The sequence below is a fragment of the Sciurus vulgaris genome (assembly GCF_902686455.1).
Source record: "Sciurus vulgaris genome assembly, chromosome: 6".
In the NCBI taxonomy this organism is placed as follows: domain Eukaryota; kingdom Metazoa; phylum Chordata; class Mammalia; order Rodentia; family Sciuridae; genus Sciurus; species Sciurus vulgaris.
Window position 1 is genome coordinate 120,009,592 of NC_136466.1, and position 17,495 is coordinate 120,027,086.

Below are 17,495 nucleotides of genomic sequence, written 5' to 3' on the forward strand. Positions count from 1 at the left end.
GTGGAATTATTAGATGAATAGGCAATATTTTGCCAAGTTGCGTTCTAGATATGGTATGTCAATTTACATTTCTAGTTATATATAGTGCATGAAAGTGTTCACTGCTACAGTCTCACTAACATCTTGATTAAAACCTGCTAAATTCTACTGGGCAGAAAATGTTTTATTAAATTGTCTCTTTAGATTTTTCACACTAACCTTCTCTGTGTGAAACTAAACAAAACAAAATAATTCTCACCCACTTATTTTGTAGACAACAACATCACTTAGGATGAAATCATGTAGTAGCTGCAGAAAAATAGCATTGCTTATGGATTCTGAGGCAGAAAACAAGTAAACATAATTCATGAAGAAACTAATGTACAGGTAAAGATCATGCCAACTTGGGGGTTAGTAATGAGAACAAATTTTAAAAACCAACAAAACAGTCAGTGTACGGAGATCTCAGAATTCAACATGTAGAGAATTAAATAATTCAAGTCTGGAGAGTTATATTCTTGAATATATGTTTAGTTTTTTGTTTGTGCTTCTTGTCTCTTAATTAGCATTATTTATTGAATCAGGATTCTGTGTTATTAGACTAAAGAGGTTGGTTTGCTAGCTCTGCAGATCTGGTTTTATTCTTGGACTATCACTTGAGGCATTCTTTCAGTTTTGTTTTGTCTTGGCAGAACACAGCATAACACTGTATTTATCTAAGAGATGTTAGATCACCTATTAGCAGTATGGACTCTGGAGAATGATATGAGTGAAAAATCACATGTGTCCTTATCTAACCCCTCAATGCCTCAGTTTTGTTATCTAGAAAGTTGAGATAAGAATAGGACCCAAAATTTATGGTTGAGGGAGAACAAAGGGAGATACCACAAACACTGAGAGTGCCTAGTAAAAGATCAGCAAATAATAGTTGTCCTTATTATCCTCCTCCTCCTCCTCATCCTCCTGCTGCTCCTCCTCATTACCATCCTCCTGCTGCTGCTCCTCCTCCTCCTCTTGCTGCTCCTTCTCATCACTATCCTCCTGTTCCTCCTCATCACCATTCTCCTGTTGTTCCTCCTATCACCATCCCCCTGTTCCTCAGCACCATCCTCTTGCTACCCCTACTCATCACCATTATACTCCTCTTCCTCATCTTCATTGTAATTTCTGACTCTGATGCTGTTTATGCTAAGAATTACTTCTCAACTACAGTTGCACTGGGAAGCTCTAGCCCTCACTTCCTTGTCTTTCTGATGCTTATTCATTTGTCACTGTCTATCTGGAACAAAAACAGATAAAGTCTGGACACAGAAGTTTATATGTTCATGAGGGATGATTGATAATTAAGAAATCAGGATATTAATACTTAGAATGTCAGAGGGTTCCTCATTATTTAACGGTTCCTCATTATTATGGAGGAAAACCAGGGTAAGGGAGCCAGGGAGGCCAGAGGTGTAAATGGGGAGTACTTGACTGAAAGGTAAGTGATTATTTATGAAAAATGGTAAAAATTTCTGACAAATGGTAATTGAGCTGTCTAGAACAGAATGAGAGTGAAGAAAGTAACATTTTTAGTGGAGGAAATGTGCTTGGCAAGTTGAAGAATCAGGAGGTGGTGCTGTGTGGCAGGAAAAGAAAATCAAGGGGAACAGTCAAAGACGATGAAGTCAGAAAGTGGGAGCAGGGTGATTTTGGTGTATCAGTTTGTTGAAGACGGTGATATATGCAGGATATTTTGCAGTTCTGCTATATTCTTATATTTTCAATTTTTTTCTCTTTATATGTATTCTTCCTTTCACTTGTCTGTTATCCTAGATTTCCTTTCTAACTTTTCTTCATCTAACAGCCAATCTCTGTTGGTTCCTCTTCCACTCTTCCTGTGGAATTGTGTTTCTGACTTCTCTCTTTCTCCCACATGAACATCATGTTGTGCACTATTTCTGTTCTTGTCCACCCACTATTTGAGGTTGTAAATCCTTTTGGCAAATTTTCTGTTTAAATTGTGAATAGTGATTGAACACATCATTGCTGATTATAGCAAGAGGGCAGTGGATGTGTTGCTGGAACCGATTAGATTTGAGGCTGTATATTGTTTGCACTAGGTGCTGTTGATATTGGTTTCCCTCTTAAAGATGGGATACTGGAAATCTTCAGTGACAATATAGGACTTCAGGGTAGAATCTGTACTGCCTCAGATTCATACAACTAGATAGGAAAACATACAAGCAACATGAAAAAACAAGGGAACAACATTCCCCCTAAAAACAAGATGCCCAAATAAGAGAATCCACTGAAAACATAAAAGAAATGTCCAAGAAGGAGTTTAGAACATACATAGTTAAACTGATCTGTGAAGTAAAGGATGGTATAAAGAGTGAAATCAAAGAGAAAATACAGGAAGTGAAAGATCACTTAAATAGTGTGAAAAAAAAAACAAGGAAAAATCCTTGAACTGAAGGAATCAATAAACTAAACTACAAATTCAATGGAAAGCATCACCAACAGACTAGACCTTTCGAAGATAGAACCTAAGGCAATGATGACATAATATTTAATATTGAAAATAAAGTTGAACATACAGAGAAGATGGTAAGAATCCATGGATAGAACTTCCAAGAATTATGGGATAACATGAAAAGACCAAATTTAAGACTTATCAGGATAGAAGAAGGAGCAGAGATACAAATCAAAAGAATGCACAATCTTTTTAATGACAATATCAGAAGTGTCCCAAACCTAAAGAATGAAATTGAAAATCAAATACAGGAGGCTTACAGGACCCCAAATGTATAAAATTACAGCAGACCCATAGCAAGACACATTATAATGAGAATGATTAAAATACAAAATAAGGATAAAATCTCAAAGGCCATGAGAGAATAAAAGCAAATTACTTATAGGGGAAAAATCAGTTTGAATCTCAACTGATTTCTCAACCCCGAACCTTAAAGCTAGGAGGTCAGGGAATGACATATTTTAAGTTGTGAAAGAAAGTGGATGCCAGCTAAGAATTTTATATCCAGCAAAATTAAGTTTCAGGTTTGAAGATGAAATAAAAACCTTCCATGATAAATACAAGTTAAAAGAATTCACAAATAGAAAGCCTGCACTACAGAATATTCTCAACAAACTATTCCATGAGGATGAAGTGAAAAAAAAAAAAAGTGAAAACCAGAAAAGGGAGGAACTACACTAAAGGAATAATCAACCAAAGGAGAAACTAAATCAAATTAAAAAGAAGAAATAAACCAAAATAACCAGGAATACAAATCATATCTCAATAATAACCTTGAATGTTAATGACCTAAACTCATCAATCCAAAGACAGAATCTGGCAGATTGGATTAAAAAGCAAGACCCAACAATATGCTGTCTCCCAGAGATTCACCTCATAGGCAAAGACATCAACAGACTGAAGGTGAAAGAATGGGAAAAAAAAAACATATCACTCGTGGATTTCATAAACAAGCAGAGGTTTCCATACTCATATTAGATAAAGTGGACTTCAAGTTAAAGTTAATCAGAAGGGACAAAAAAAGGTCATTTCATTCTGCTGAAGGGGATTATACATCAGCAAGACATTACAATAGTAAATATGCCCCAAACAATGGAGCATCTATGTATGTCAAACAAATCCTTTTCAATTTCAAGAATCAAATAGACCACAACATAATAATGCTGGGTGACTTTAACATACCTCGCTCACTACTGGGCAGATCTTCTAAACAAAAACTAAATAAAGAAACTATTGAACTAAATAATACAATCAATAATTTAGACCTAACAGACACATATAGAATATTTCATTCATCAATGAGTAAATACACTTTTTTTTCTCTGCAGCACATGTATCCTTCTCTAAAATAGACCATATCTTATGCTACAAAGTAACTCTTAGTAAATACAAAAAAATGGAACTAATACCCTGCATTCTATCAGATCATAATAGACTGAAAGTAGAAATCAATGATAAAATAAAAAATAGAAGCTACTCTAACACATGGAGACTAAATAATACACTATTGAATGATGAATGGATAGTACAAGAAATCAAGGATGAAATGAAAGAATACTTAGAAGTAAATGAGAATACTGATACAATATACCAAAATCTCTGAGACAGATGGAAGGCAGTACTAAGAGGAAGTTCATTGTACTGAGCTCATTTATTAAAAGAATAAAGAGTCAACAAATAAGTGACCTAACATTATAGTTCAAAACCTTAGAAAAAGAACAAATGAACACCAAAATTAGTAGAAGAGAGGAAATAAAATCAGAACTGAAATCAATGAAATTGGAAAAAAAAGAAACAATTAAAAATTGACAAAACAAAAAGTTGTTTTTTTGAAAAAAAATCAATAAAATTGATAAACCCCTAGTCACACTAACAAAGAGAAAAAGAGACAAAACCCAAATTACTAAAATAGGTGATGCAAAAGGAAATATCACAATGAACACAACTGAAATACAGAAGATAATTAGAAACTATTTTGAAAATTTATACTTCAATAAAATAGAAAACATTGAAGACATTGACAAATTTCTAAAGACATATGGCCTACCTAAACTGAATCAGGAGGTCATACATGATTTAAACAGAGCAATTTCAAGTAATGAAATAGAAAATGCCATCACAGGCCTATCAATTAAGAAAAGCCCAGGACCAGACGGATTCTCAGCTGAGTTCTACAAGACCTTCAAAGAAGAATTAACACCAATACTTCTCAAATTATTGCATGGAATAGAAAAGGATGGAACCCTTCTTAACTTATTCTATGAAGCTAGTATCACGCTGATACCAAAATCAGACAAAGACACATCAAGGAAAGAAAATTTCAGACCAATGTCCCTGGTGAACATAGATGCAAAAATTCTTAATGAAATACTTGCAAAATGAATAGAAAAATATATTAAAAAGAGTGCATCAGGATCAAGTGGGGTTTATCCGAGGGATGCAGGGTTGGTTCAACATATGGGAATCAATAAAGATAATTCATCATATCAATAGACTTAAAAACAAGAATCATATGATCATCTCAAAAGATGCAGAAAAAGCATCTGACAAAATACAGCACCCCTTCATGTTCAAAACACTAGAAAAACTAGGGATAGTTTTATACCTCCACATTGTAAAAACCATATATGCTAAACCCAAGGCCAACATAATTCTAAACAGAGAAAATTGAAAGCATTCCCTCTAAAAACTGGATCAAAACAAGCATGCCCTCTTCACCAATTTTATTCAACATCATCTTTGAAACTCTAACCATAGCAATTAGAAGAAAGAAATTAGAGGGATACAAATTGGTAAAGAAGAACTCAAACTACCACTATTTGCTGATGACATGATTCTATATTTAGAGGATCCAAAAATTCAGCAAAGCAGCAGGATATAAAACCAATAGCCAGGGCTGGGGATATAGCTCAGTTGGTAGAGTGCTTGCCTCATAAGTACAAGGCCCTGGGTTCATGGGTTCAATCCCCAGCACCGCAAAAAAAAAAAAAAAAAAAAAAAAAAAAAAAAAAAAAAAAATAGCCATAAATCAAACACATTCCTATACATTAGTAATAAATCCACTGAAAGAGAAATTAGGAAAACTATCCCATTCACAATAACCTCAAAAAAAATAAAGTAAAACACTGGGAATTAATCTAACAAAAGAGGTGAAAGACCTCTACAATAAAAACTACAGAACACTAAAAAAAGTAATTTAAGAAGACCATAGAAGATGGAAAGACCTTCCATTCTCCTGGATAGGCAGAATTAATATTGTTAGAATGGTCATACTACCAAAAGCATTATACAAATTTAATGCAATTTCTATTAAAATACCAATGAAATTTTTAATAGAACTAGAAAAGGCAATCATGAAATTCATTTGGAAAGATAAGAGATCCAGAATAGTCAACACATTCCTTAGCAAGAAGAATGAAGCAGGGGCATCACAATACCAGACCTTAAACTATACTACAGAGTTATAGTAATAAAAACAGCATGGTATTGGCATCAAACAGACATGTAGAACAATGGTACAGAATAGAAGACACAGAGACAAATCCACATAAATACAGGTATCTCATGGTAGACAAAGGTGGCAAAAAATTTATTGGAGAAAAGATAGCCTATTCAACAAATGGTGCTGGGAAAAATGGAAATCCACCTGTAACAAAATGAAATTAAACCTTTATCTCTCACCCTGTATGAAACTCAACTCCAAGTGGATCAAGGAATTGGGCACTAGAACAGAGACCCTGTGACTACTAGAAGAAAATGTAGGCCCAAATCTTCACCATGTCAGCCTAGGATATGACTTATTTAACAAGACCCCTAAAGTGCAAGAAGTTAAATCAAGAATCAATAAATGTGAAACTAAAAAGCTTCTTCTTAGCAAAAGAAACAATAATGTGAAGAGAGAGCCTACAGAATTTTACCACATGCACCTCAGATAGAGTACTAATCTCCAGGATATATAAAGAACTCAAAAATCTTAATACCAATAAAACCAAATAACTCAATCAATAAATGGGCTAAGGAACTGAACAGACACTTCACAGAAGATAATATATAATCTGTCAACAAATATATGAAAAAATGTTCAACATCTCTAGCAATTAGATAAATGCAAATCAAAACTAAGATTTCATCTCACTCCAATCAGAATGGCAATCATCAAGAATACAAGCAACAATAAATATTGGTGAAGATGTGGGGAAAAAGTTATACTCATACATTGCTGGTGGGAATGAAAATGGTGCAATCATTATGGAAAGCAGTATTCCTCAGAAAACTTGGAATAGAACCACCATTTGATTCAGTTATCCCACTCATTGGTTTATACCCGAAAGTCTTAAAATCAGCATACTACAGTGACACAGTCACATCAATGTTTATAGCAGCTCAATTAGCAATAGCTAAGCTATGGAACCAACCTAGGTGCCCTTCAACAGATGAACGGATAAATAAAATGTGATATATATATACACACACACACACACACACACACACACACAGGAATATTACTCAGCTTTAAAGAAGAATGAAATTATGGTATTTGCTGGTAAATGATGAAGTTGGAGAATATCATGCTAAGTGAAATAAGCCAAACCCAAAAAACCAAAGCCTGAATGTTTTGTCTGATATGTGGATGCTAATTCACAATAAAGGAGCAGGAATAGGGAAGAATAAAGTTACTTTATATTTGGAAGAGGGGAGTGAAGGAAGGGGAAGAGGTATGGGTGTAGGAATGATAATAGTATGAGACAGACATTATTACCTTATGAACACATATGACTGCATGACTGATGTGATCCTACATGTACAACAGGGAAATGAGAAATTATACTCCATGTATGTATGATCTATCAAAATGTATAAATGCATTCTACTGCAATGTACAAGTAATTAGAACAAATTTTAAAAAATAAAAAAAAACAATAGCATTGCTTGTAGATCTTCTTCTATCTCACCCCAATTAGAATGGTGATTATTCAGAATACTAGCAACAATAGGTGTTGGCGAGGATGTGGGGAAAAAGGTACACTCATACATTGCTGGTGGGGCTGCAAATTAGTGCAGCCATTCTGGAAAGCAGTGTGGAGATTCCTTAGAAAACTTGGAATGGAATCATCATTTTACCCAGCTATCCCACTCCTTGGCCTATAACCAAAGGACTTAAAATCAGCATACTACAGAAATACAGCCACAAGAATGTTCATAGCTGCTCAATTCACAATAGGCAGATTGTGAAACCAACCTAGATGCCCTTCAATTGATGAATGGATAAAGAAACTGATATATATATATATATATATATATATATATATATATATATATATATATATATATATTTTCAATGGAATATTACTCAGCCATAAAAATAATAAAATTATGGCATTTGCAGGCAAATGGATAAAATTGGAGAATATCATGCTAAGTGAGATAAGCCAATCTCAAAGAACTAAAGGACGAATGATCTCGCTGATAAGCGGATGTAACACATAAGGAGGGTGGGAGGGGGGCAAGAATGGAGGAAGGAGGGACTGTATAGAGGGATAAGAGGGGTGGGAGGGTGGGGGGGAATGAAAAAAAATAACAGAATGAATCAAAAACTATTACCCTAGGTAAATGTATGATTACAAAAATGGTATGCCTCTACTTCATGTCTTCATGTACAAACAGAGAAACAAGATGTATCCCATTTGTTTACAATAAAAATGAATTTAAAAAAAACAGTAGCATTGAATCAATATAGAATTAATGAGTGGGACTTATCCCCTGCTTTCAAAAGATATAAAGAATAACAAGGAACAAAATATTTAAAAGTTACAATGTAATAATAGCAATTCCAGAAACAGTTAGAAAATATTTTTCATATATAAGAAGGTGAACATCTCATTATTTGGGAGGAATCAGAGGAGACTGCAGCTTGAGGTAGGATGTCTGCTCTTCTGCAGATCGTGTCTACATTGTCTGTTTAGTACTCAAAGCTGCAGACATTGGGGTCTGTGTGTGTTGCCCACTGACCTTCCCCTGGTCTTGTTCAGTGTGCTGTTTGGAAAAAGGAAATTTAGTGTTTTATGGGTGATCATAATTTATTCCAGGGAGTTTGAATAGTAACATCCCAACATAATGAAAAAAGCCAAGCCTGAAAATGAAAACATTTGAGGACTGCTCCCTCGGAATAGGCCTTAGACACCCTAGGCTGTTGGTAAGAAAGCAGTCTGCAGCTGCAGATGTGCTCACTTTGGGCTTATGAGTAAAAGTGTGTGCATCCACTGGGGTCAATGCCTCCCTTTGGACATCCACAGGATAGCTGGATGGAGAAGAGATTGGGTGTGCTCACTGCTGCTTTCATTGTTGCTAGGGGGAAGTTAAGTGTTTCTGCAGGCTCTAAGAAAGCCAGAATCTCTGATTGGGTGTGAGTATAAATATTTCTTTTGAATCTGTTCCTCTAGCTATTGCTAGTCTCTGGGAATGCTTGAAGGGTAGCACTCTATGTCAAGGATCAACTTGTTCATTGTGACTGAAAATGCTTTTGCCACTCTGCGGAAATTGGCAGGAATCCAGATTCTAGAGAGCTGGTGCTGAAAATGAACTGGTATCTTTTTAACTGCAATTGTCATGTATAAGTTTTGGTCCCTTTCTATGACTGGCTAGGTAAAATACTTCAAGATGATCCTCCCAATATTCCATCCATGCAACAAATCATTTGAAAGTGAAAGGTCAGAAAACACTTGTACTTATCCAGGCTCTGCTAATAACTATCTTTATGGCCATAAAAGTTTTCCACTGAAACTTCTGGGTACTTTAAATTAGTACACTAAACCACAGACTTCAGAATCAAAAGACTTTTAAAAAATTAGGAAAATGAATTGTGTCAGTCAACTTTGCATTACTGTAACAAAATACCTGAATAAAACAACTTAAAGGAAGAAAGATTTATTTTGGATTAGTTTCAGAGGTTTCAGCCCATGCTCTTCTGTCTCTAATTTTTAGATCACTTGTAGAGTGTTTTGTGTCTTCCTTTGGGAATGTTGTATTCTCAGGGCTATTTCTTAGGTTGTCCCTGCTGAGGGGCACTCCTGTCTACCAGATTTGGTTGTGGGTAGATATATTGCACTGAGTCCTGTTCCTGGTAAGACCACGGCCTGCTCTCTACTTAAGATTATTCTGATGCTGCATAATTTGAGGGTGTTTATTTTAGTTAAGTTTGCAAACCTGTTTAGAATGCTATCTTATATTGGTCATAAACCACCAGAGGATTCTGAAAGTTCTATCTGATGAAATTCTTCTGGGATTTCTGTGTACACATATATCTACCTGCCCTTTAGCAGAGTTAGTGTGTGTTGCTCTATATAAACATTCTACCTTAAGTTTCAGTCTGTATACACTATGAATTTTCTCACTAAACTAGTCAATGCTTTGGCAGGAAACAAATGGTGCATTTAAACTGGGCAATTGAGGACTATTTAACAGATACACTATTTTCAAAGATGTGGATAAATAAGGAGACGACTAATGGCTGGTGCGGTATTGTGGGGCTGGCAGCATTGGAGAACTGCTACTACAGTGAAGGCAGAGGAGGCGAGGAAAAGGAGTTACCTTGAGAGAGTAGCTTTATGGAGAATGCTGCCTGACAGGAACTTGGGCCTTCAGGGCAGGGCCACAGAGGGCCACAGTCGGCCACAGTCCACATCTGGCAATGGGCAATGAGGAGGTGAGGTGAATGAGAATCCCAACCTATGTCTTCTGAATCTCCTGCCAATAAATGGACACACTAAGATTAAAAAAAAAAAAAAAAAAAAAAAAAGTTCCAGTCATTTGGCTCCTAAAGGTGACACCAGTTCAGTAATTAATTTGTCCAACTCAGTATATTCATGCTCAAAGTTTCCCTTCTTTTCTTCTTTTCAAGTCTAAGCTTGTCCAGGCTCTCAGCCTGAAAAGAAGAACATCAACATTTAGCTTCTCTTCCTGTCACACCATTTTACCTCCTCTCTCTGGCTATTCCCTACACCCTCACTAGGGGGCAAGTGGATTTATAGAACAATTTTATCCGAAGTCTCCCACTTTTAAGGGTATCTTCAATTTCAGCTTTTTTTTTTTTTTTTTTTTTTTTGCGGTGCTGGGGATTGAACCCAGGGCCTTGATGCTTGCAAGGCAAGCACTCTACCAACTGAGCTATATCCCCAACCCACTCAGCTTCTTAATAACCTTGAGTTAAGTGTGTGAGGGACTAAGAATGGCAAAACCAATTTTTGGTCTCTTATACACTCCTGCAAGGAGGCCAAGCACTTCACTTTGGGATGTGCAGGAATGTAGCGGGGAAGATGGTGAAACCATCTGTAAGAGGCCTCAGCCAGGACCAAGGCAGAGAATTCTACAGCATGCACTGTTAGGCAAGTTTCCTGTGGTCTCGACAATCTTGGTCAGCCTCTTTAGTTTAACTGCTTCATATCCCAGTATGTCCCTCTTCCTACAGAAGGTCTGGAACAGACCTTGCGTTTTTATTACATTGTATATTTTCTAAGAGAAGTAGATGAGCAACTTCTGCAAATTCAGAAGACCATCAGTAGCAATCCAGTGTTAAAGGCAGACAATGGTATACCATGCTAGAGGAATTAGAAATTGAGTGAGAAACCTATACTTGACTCTTGGTTTCACCATTGCTTAACTGTAACTTTAAACTTCCTAATTTTCATAATATTCAAGGTTTTTTTTATCTACTAATACTTATTTTCTGTGTAAACATAAGTAGTTCAGAAAAGTAAAAGCTTTGGAGGAAAATAATGTGTTCGAAGTTTCATTTTCTCTTTATTTACATCTGGTTGGATATGGGGCAGCTCCCTGTGTGGTAAGTGGCTATTGTTGTCTTGATATGATTCTTAGGAATTTTCCTGGGTACAAGGTTCTCTAAGCACCTATAAGAAAAGACAGTGGTTCTGGGTATTCAGTGGTAGAGTGCTTAACTAGCATGCACAGGGTCCTGGATTCAATTCCCAGTACCACCACCAAAAGAGCAATAGTGAGAGAGAGACAGAGAAAGAGAGAGAGAGAGAGAGAGAGAGAGAGAGAGAGGGGCTAGCACTTAAAATGAGAGCTCTTCCTTGGGAAAAATATGTTGGTAGCAAGTTGTCATTTTAGCGTCCATCCATGCCTCCCTCCTCTTGTGGCTTCCTCTTTTTCAGAAACTCTATCCTCCACTCCTGTGTACAGATGCCCATGCCCAATGTGCCTAACCACCCCTTAGGTAGGAGAACGAGGGAGAAATAGAAGAAAGCTTGGATGCTTGTGTTTCTATTCATTACGTAGAAGAAGTCAGAAGTTCCTGTTTTTTGGACCCACAGAAACCTGGGACAGGAAAAAAAGAATTTTTTTCTACTTTCCTGTGCCAGAAGAATGAGATTGAAAGAAAATTGGGGCATTTTTAAAGGACAGATGTAGGACAATACAGGCTTTTTCTAGTGCCATTTTATCATATCTCCTGTGTAGTAACATGCCATGTTTCTGTGAGGATTTGTTGTTTTAAAAAGCTTCTCTGTTTTCTTATTCTTTTTTTAAAAAGTCTGATTCCTCACATTTTCTTTTGTTCTTTCCGTGCATAATGAAAAGGGCCAGTGGAATGGTGGATCACTCCTGGTTAGAACTAACATTTACAATAGCTTATGTCTTTTAAATTCTGAAGTGGTATTTTCCTTTACCTTATGAAAAATACCTACTAGGTTACTTAGCACATAGTGCAAAGTGGACTCTAAATGAATGCATTGACCTCACAATACTCCTTTCCTCTCTTCTCAAGGGCACCTTAGTTCTTTGAGCTTGTTCCTTCCCAGTTCTTGTGATCTCATAAAATCCTTGATCTCTTTCCTTTTGCTCATCTTTCTCCCCCTAGGCAACTGTTGGCTCATATACTGTTTTCTTTTTCTTTCTTTCCTTCTCTCTTATTTTCCACTAACTTTTATTCACCACTCCTTTACTTTCACCCCTGCCTCTGTAATTCTCTCACTATCACCTTTTCTGGCATAACTTGGATAACTGGAAGAACATCTTATATTTTGAGATGCAGAAATTGATCAATTACCTCTTGCTCATAGGCAGAAGAGCCAGAAATCTGTTTTGGTCTCATCTGAGATAAAGTTATGCCAGTATCTGTCTCACTTTCACAAATCTCTCCAAAGGACTGCCAGTTTTCTTTGAGCTTTTACTTTAATCTAAAACCCACTTCTGAAAAGCTGATCCAAATTTTACTAGCATGAATATTGGTAGAATTCATACTACCTTTCTGTTGATCTAAATATCTAAATTTTAAAAATCAAGTGAAAGGGACAATACCATTTTACTGTAAATGTTTATAACGATAGGTTGTGTAGTGCTATTTTAAAACGAGTAGTCCCAATTGACAATATTTTAAATTTTCACTGGGTCTGAAAAATTATGTAATTCTTGCTGCCTTTTTTCCTGGTAATTCTTCCAACCATGAAACTATTGAATTTTATTATAATCTAGCCAAAAAGAAGACAAATAATATGGAACAAACATAATAGCCTGGAGACAGTTAACTTTCTCATGAGAATTGTGGCTAGAAATTTTGAAACGAGATTTAATATTAGCAGATCTCAATTAAAAAACAGCAAACTAATAAACTGTGCATGTTCAGCAAGGAAAATTACTCGAGTTGTTGATTTTGAGGTCTCTGCCCTTTAGACAAGAATACTGAAGAAAGAGAAAGAAACTGACTTTCATATTTGGCTAAGATACATAGATCTTTCTCACCATTGTTGAATAAATGTCACCACAGATATATTTTGGTTCTCTAAGGTCACATTTCCACTAGTTAATAATCTTAAATAATTCTGTCTTCTTCAGAAAACAACATTGTTTAGGGTTCTGGGAGTCAAAGGATACCATGGAGGTAATACCTCTATTTTCTTCTTTCTTCCCGTTCCCACATTCTCTCCTTACTCTTCCAAACACCAACCTTAAACCAGTTGCCCCTAGAACACCATGAAGATATGTGTGCTGAAGGATTGTATGTCTATGCAGATCTACGTAGTCATGTGTTTCTGTATTAATAGCTGGCTAGTGGATGGTGAACCATAACTTGTACTACAACTACCTTAAAACCCTGAGAGGAAATTGCTAGACTTTGGGATCCTTCAAATATAGCATATTGTCAGTTTGCGACTTGCCACACCTTGGCCTCAGTGGGACAGTTTTAAATTCTTAAATGAACTGAATTTTGTCCCTCTACAAATTCATGTTAAAGCACTAACCTTCAAAGTGACTACATTAGGGCCTTTCAGGAGGTGATACAGATTAAATGAGGTCATAAGGGTGGGGCTCTAATCCAAAGAGGCTGGCACTCTTATGAGAAGAGGGAGACACCAGAGTTCACTGTCTCTTTTATGAGAACATTGTAATAAGGTGGCTATCTGCACCCCAAGGTGAAAGCCCTCACCAGACCCTGACTCTCATGGCTTTATCTTACACTTCCAGTCTCCAAAACTGCAAGAAAATAAATTTTTGTTGTTTAAGCCACCCATTCAGTGTTTTTTTTATAATGAAAACCTAATACAGAGGCATTCATCTCTGCCTGTTCCATCCCCTACAACTTTGCATGTGGGGCCTGCCTCTTACTTCCCAGAAAACAGACAGAATATTTCAAATGTATGTAAGGTTTCTCATTATATATAGCCATGAGACAGGCAGCAGTGGTCACCAGCTGACTAGGCAGAATGCTTCAGATGTCAGCAAACAGCTTTATTTGGTAAATAAGAAGTTAAAAACTAGCACTTTCAGTATAAATAAACTAGTTAAAATGCCATCACAGCCACAGATGAAGTCAGATTAATTATATTACGTTGAGGGGATGTTTTAGATGGAACTACAGCCAATATAGTCTTTCTCAAAACTGCAGAAATGAGCTGTTTTACATTTCAATATAAATAGAAAATAAAATTAAGATCAATAGAGTATTTCACAAGTTAGATCAATTCCAGTAAGAAAAAAACCACCCCGGCCTTTAAAATTTTTATTTATTTATAGTTTTGTTTTTCCATGATGGAGATAACATGTTCTTTCCTTAATTATATGACAACGATAGCTGTGTTACTTTAAAAAGTCCTTACTGTGAGACAAGGGAGTTTTCAAACAAAGGCATATGAATGAACCCAGGATGGAAAATGGGCCAGTTTCCCTGAAAAGAAATTAGGACAGAGACCAAGAATTTAGAAGAAAGAATACCAACATGTAAGTGTAGGCACAATTTTATAGAGAATTCATCTGAATTAATTCGAGTTCTTAGATAAAATATCAAGAATAATTCAGTTTGTGTGTGTCTAGTTACCTGTTGCACAATAGGGCAAATAATGAAAGCCTAACCAGTACCAAGAATTGGTGTGATCTAGACAGAGATACCTGCTTAATAGAAATTCTTACTAAATGTAGAACACAGCTTCCTCAGTTTCCCTTGCCAATATGTCATTGTAAGAGCAAGGTGTGTTATCATGGACTCCAAAAAGGGTAGCTGGGAAGTCTGGCAGGTAGGATGTAATGAGATGGGGAATAAGAACATGAAGCGTATCTGTAAGTAGCAAGTCCATAGCCTCAAGAAAGATAGGCAGACACCAGAGATGATCATTTTCTTCCCCTTTACTGTCTCTCTTATGGATTTCCCACTTATGGAATATACTGACCATATGACAGATACTACTCTCTTACTCACATACATGCATGCATATATATGTACACATATATGTACACCTAATGTATGTATATATACATATGTATATACTAATAGCACTTCTACTTCCACTGCTTCTTATTTAATCAACATTTTTCTATGTTCAATTTCACTGTCATTGCCAGTTCCACTATGATCAGTTCCACATGATCACCCAGTCAACTGCAATACATTGGGCACTTACTATGTGGACCAATCCTTGCTGAATACCTTGGGATGTTATCTGTAAGCCTTACAACGTGTACAGGCTTGGTATTGCTCTCCATGTTTTCAAATGAAGATAGACCAACGACTTTAAACTTCCTAATATATTCATCTGACAGATATATTATGTGTCCCCTGTTTACCAGGCAAGGTAATAGATGGGCGGTACAGTGGCAAATATGACACAATCTCTATTTTCAAGGCCATCATGTCGGGGGAGAGACAGATCATGGCAGAACACTCTTGAGGGCACAGCTAAGTATGGACAGGCTCTGTGGGAGGAGAGAGGGCACTATTCCACTCTGAGGGGAGCTGGGAAGGGGCTGAGGGGGAGGCTTCTGGACTTTGAGCCAAGTATGAGAGATGGGAAGGAAGGAAAGGACACAATTCAGGCAAGCTTCTTCTTGTTCTTGAGGTCACTTCGTTTTTGTTCTACTTTCTAGGAGTTTCACTCAACTTCATCTTCTTATCATTTGACTTTCAAGTTTCAATGACTCCATTTTAATAAACTTACTCATTCATTTCTAAATTTGTACCTTTTTACTGCATCCAGGTTTTGTCTATTCTGAGTATATTCTGTTTACACTGTATACTTTTGCTTGTATTAACCTCTTCTGCTACAATTTGCAGGCTAATAATTTTATTTCTAATGACTAACTAGAAATGTGTTTTACAGTTTAATTTTTAAATGAGTATTTTTAAGAACTATCTTTCACATTTTGGAAAATTTGGAGAGACTGAGATAAACCACTGTATTTGGGAATCTCCAGAGAAAGAGAATCAATAAGAGATGTCTGAATCTACACTACTGTCTATCTGTCTGTCTATCTATCTACTATCTATCTATCTATCTATCTATCTATCTATCTATCTATCTATCTATCTATCTATCTATTACTTATCTGTCTATCAATCCTAGAGTTACAGTGACCAGTTGAATTGACTGAAGAACCCCAAAGGAAAGACCCTTATGTCACTAGGGATTTCTACCACATCTGACCACATGATATGCAGTACATGAAAACCTTAAGTTGCATGACTGACAAATTTTGATCTATCTTTACACACCCCCCCCCACACACAGAGACATGCACAAACTTTCTTTCACAGCAAATACAATCTGAATATAGAACAAAGGAGCATAACAAGGAAGTCACATCAGAATTCTAAGACTTGTTGCACATTTGTCTCAATTTGTTTTTGTGGACTCTAAAAATTATAGTCTGTCTAAATAGTACGATAACTACTTTTTCTCAAATGAATTTTAAACATTAAAGCATGCCAAAAATCTTTTTCAAATCAATTTTAAATAAAATCTATTGTATTTTGCCAATGTTAAAATTAATGTTTAATATGTGGTAATTTAAAAATTGAAATGTGCAGAGAGAAGAATGATCCTTAATCTTATCACTCAGTGATAATGCTACCGGTACAATGATCAGCATTCTGATTCACTTGCCATGCTCTGGAATTAGCACGCCCCTTCCTCCAGATTAGTGCAGAGGGAGTGAGACCTGGTTTTGGCCCCACTGCACTTCACAGTCACCTGCATGGCCTTAGGCTCACCTTGGGATATCATTTTTTCAAGAGAGAAATTGCACCAGAGATGATGTCAATGATTTTTTCAGCCCTCATGCTCAGATAATTTCTGCTAGACTGTCTCTGGAGATAAAGCTAAATGTGAGTGTTTTCTGTTCTCTAATTTTTTTTTCTCCTCAAGTGTTTTATTTCTTAATTTAGAGTGTTTCAGGAAAGATGGACTTATGACCTGTATATGCATGTGTGTGTTTTAAAGTAGGCTTAACATTATCCAGATTTTGACATCAAGGGACTGAGTCCATGTTACTAATCATGTGTCTTCCACCCAGAACGAGCTATGGTTGAAATCTTTAATGAGCCATATCTTATAATGGGCCCTACTTTGAAGTGCTGCAATGTGACTTTTCTAAGTGATTGCTCTCTGGATTGGTCAAATTTGGGATTTGTGCCCACATCACTCTGAGGCAAACTTCATTCATGTAAAACTTGCTTCCAAAGATCACATTTATGATACCCTCAATCTAGGGAACTTGG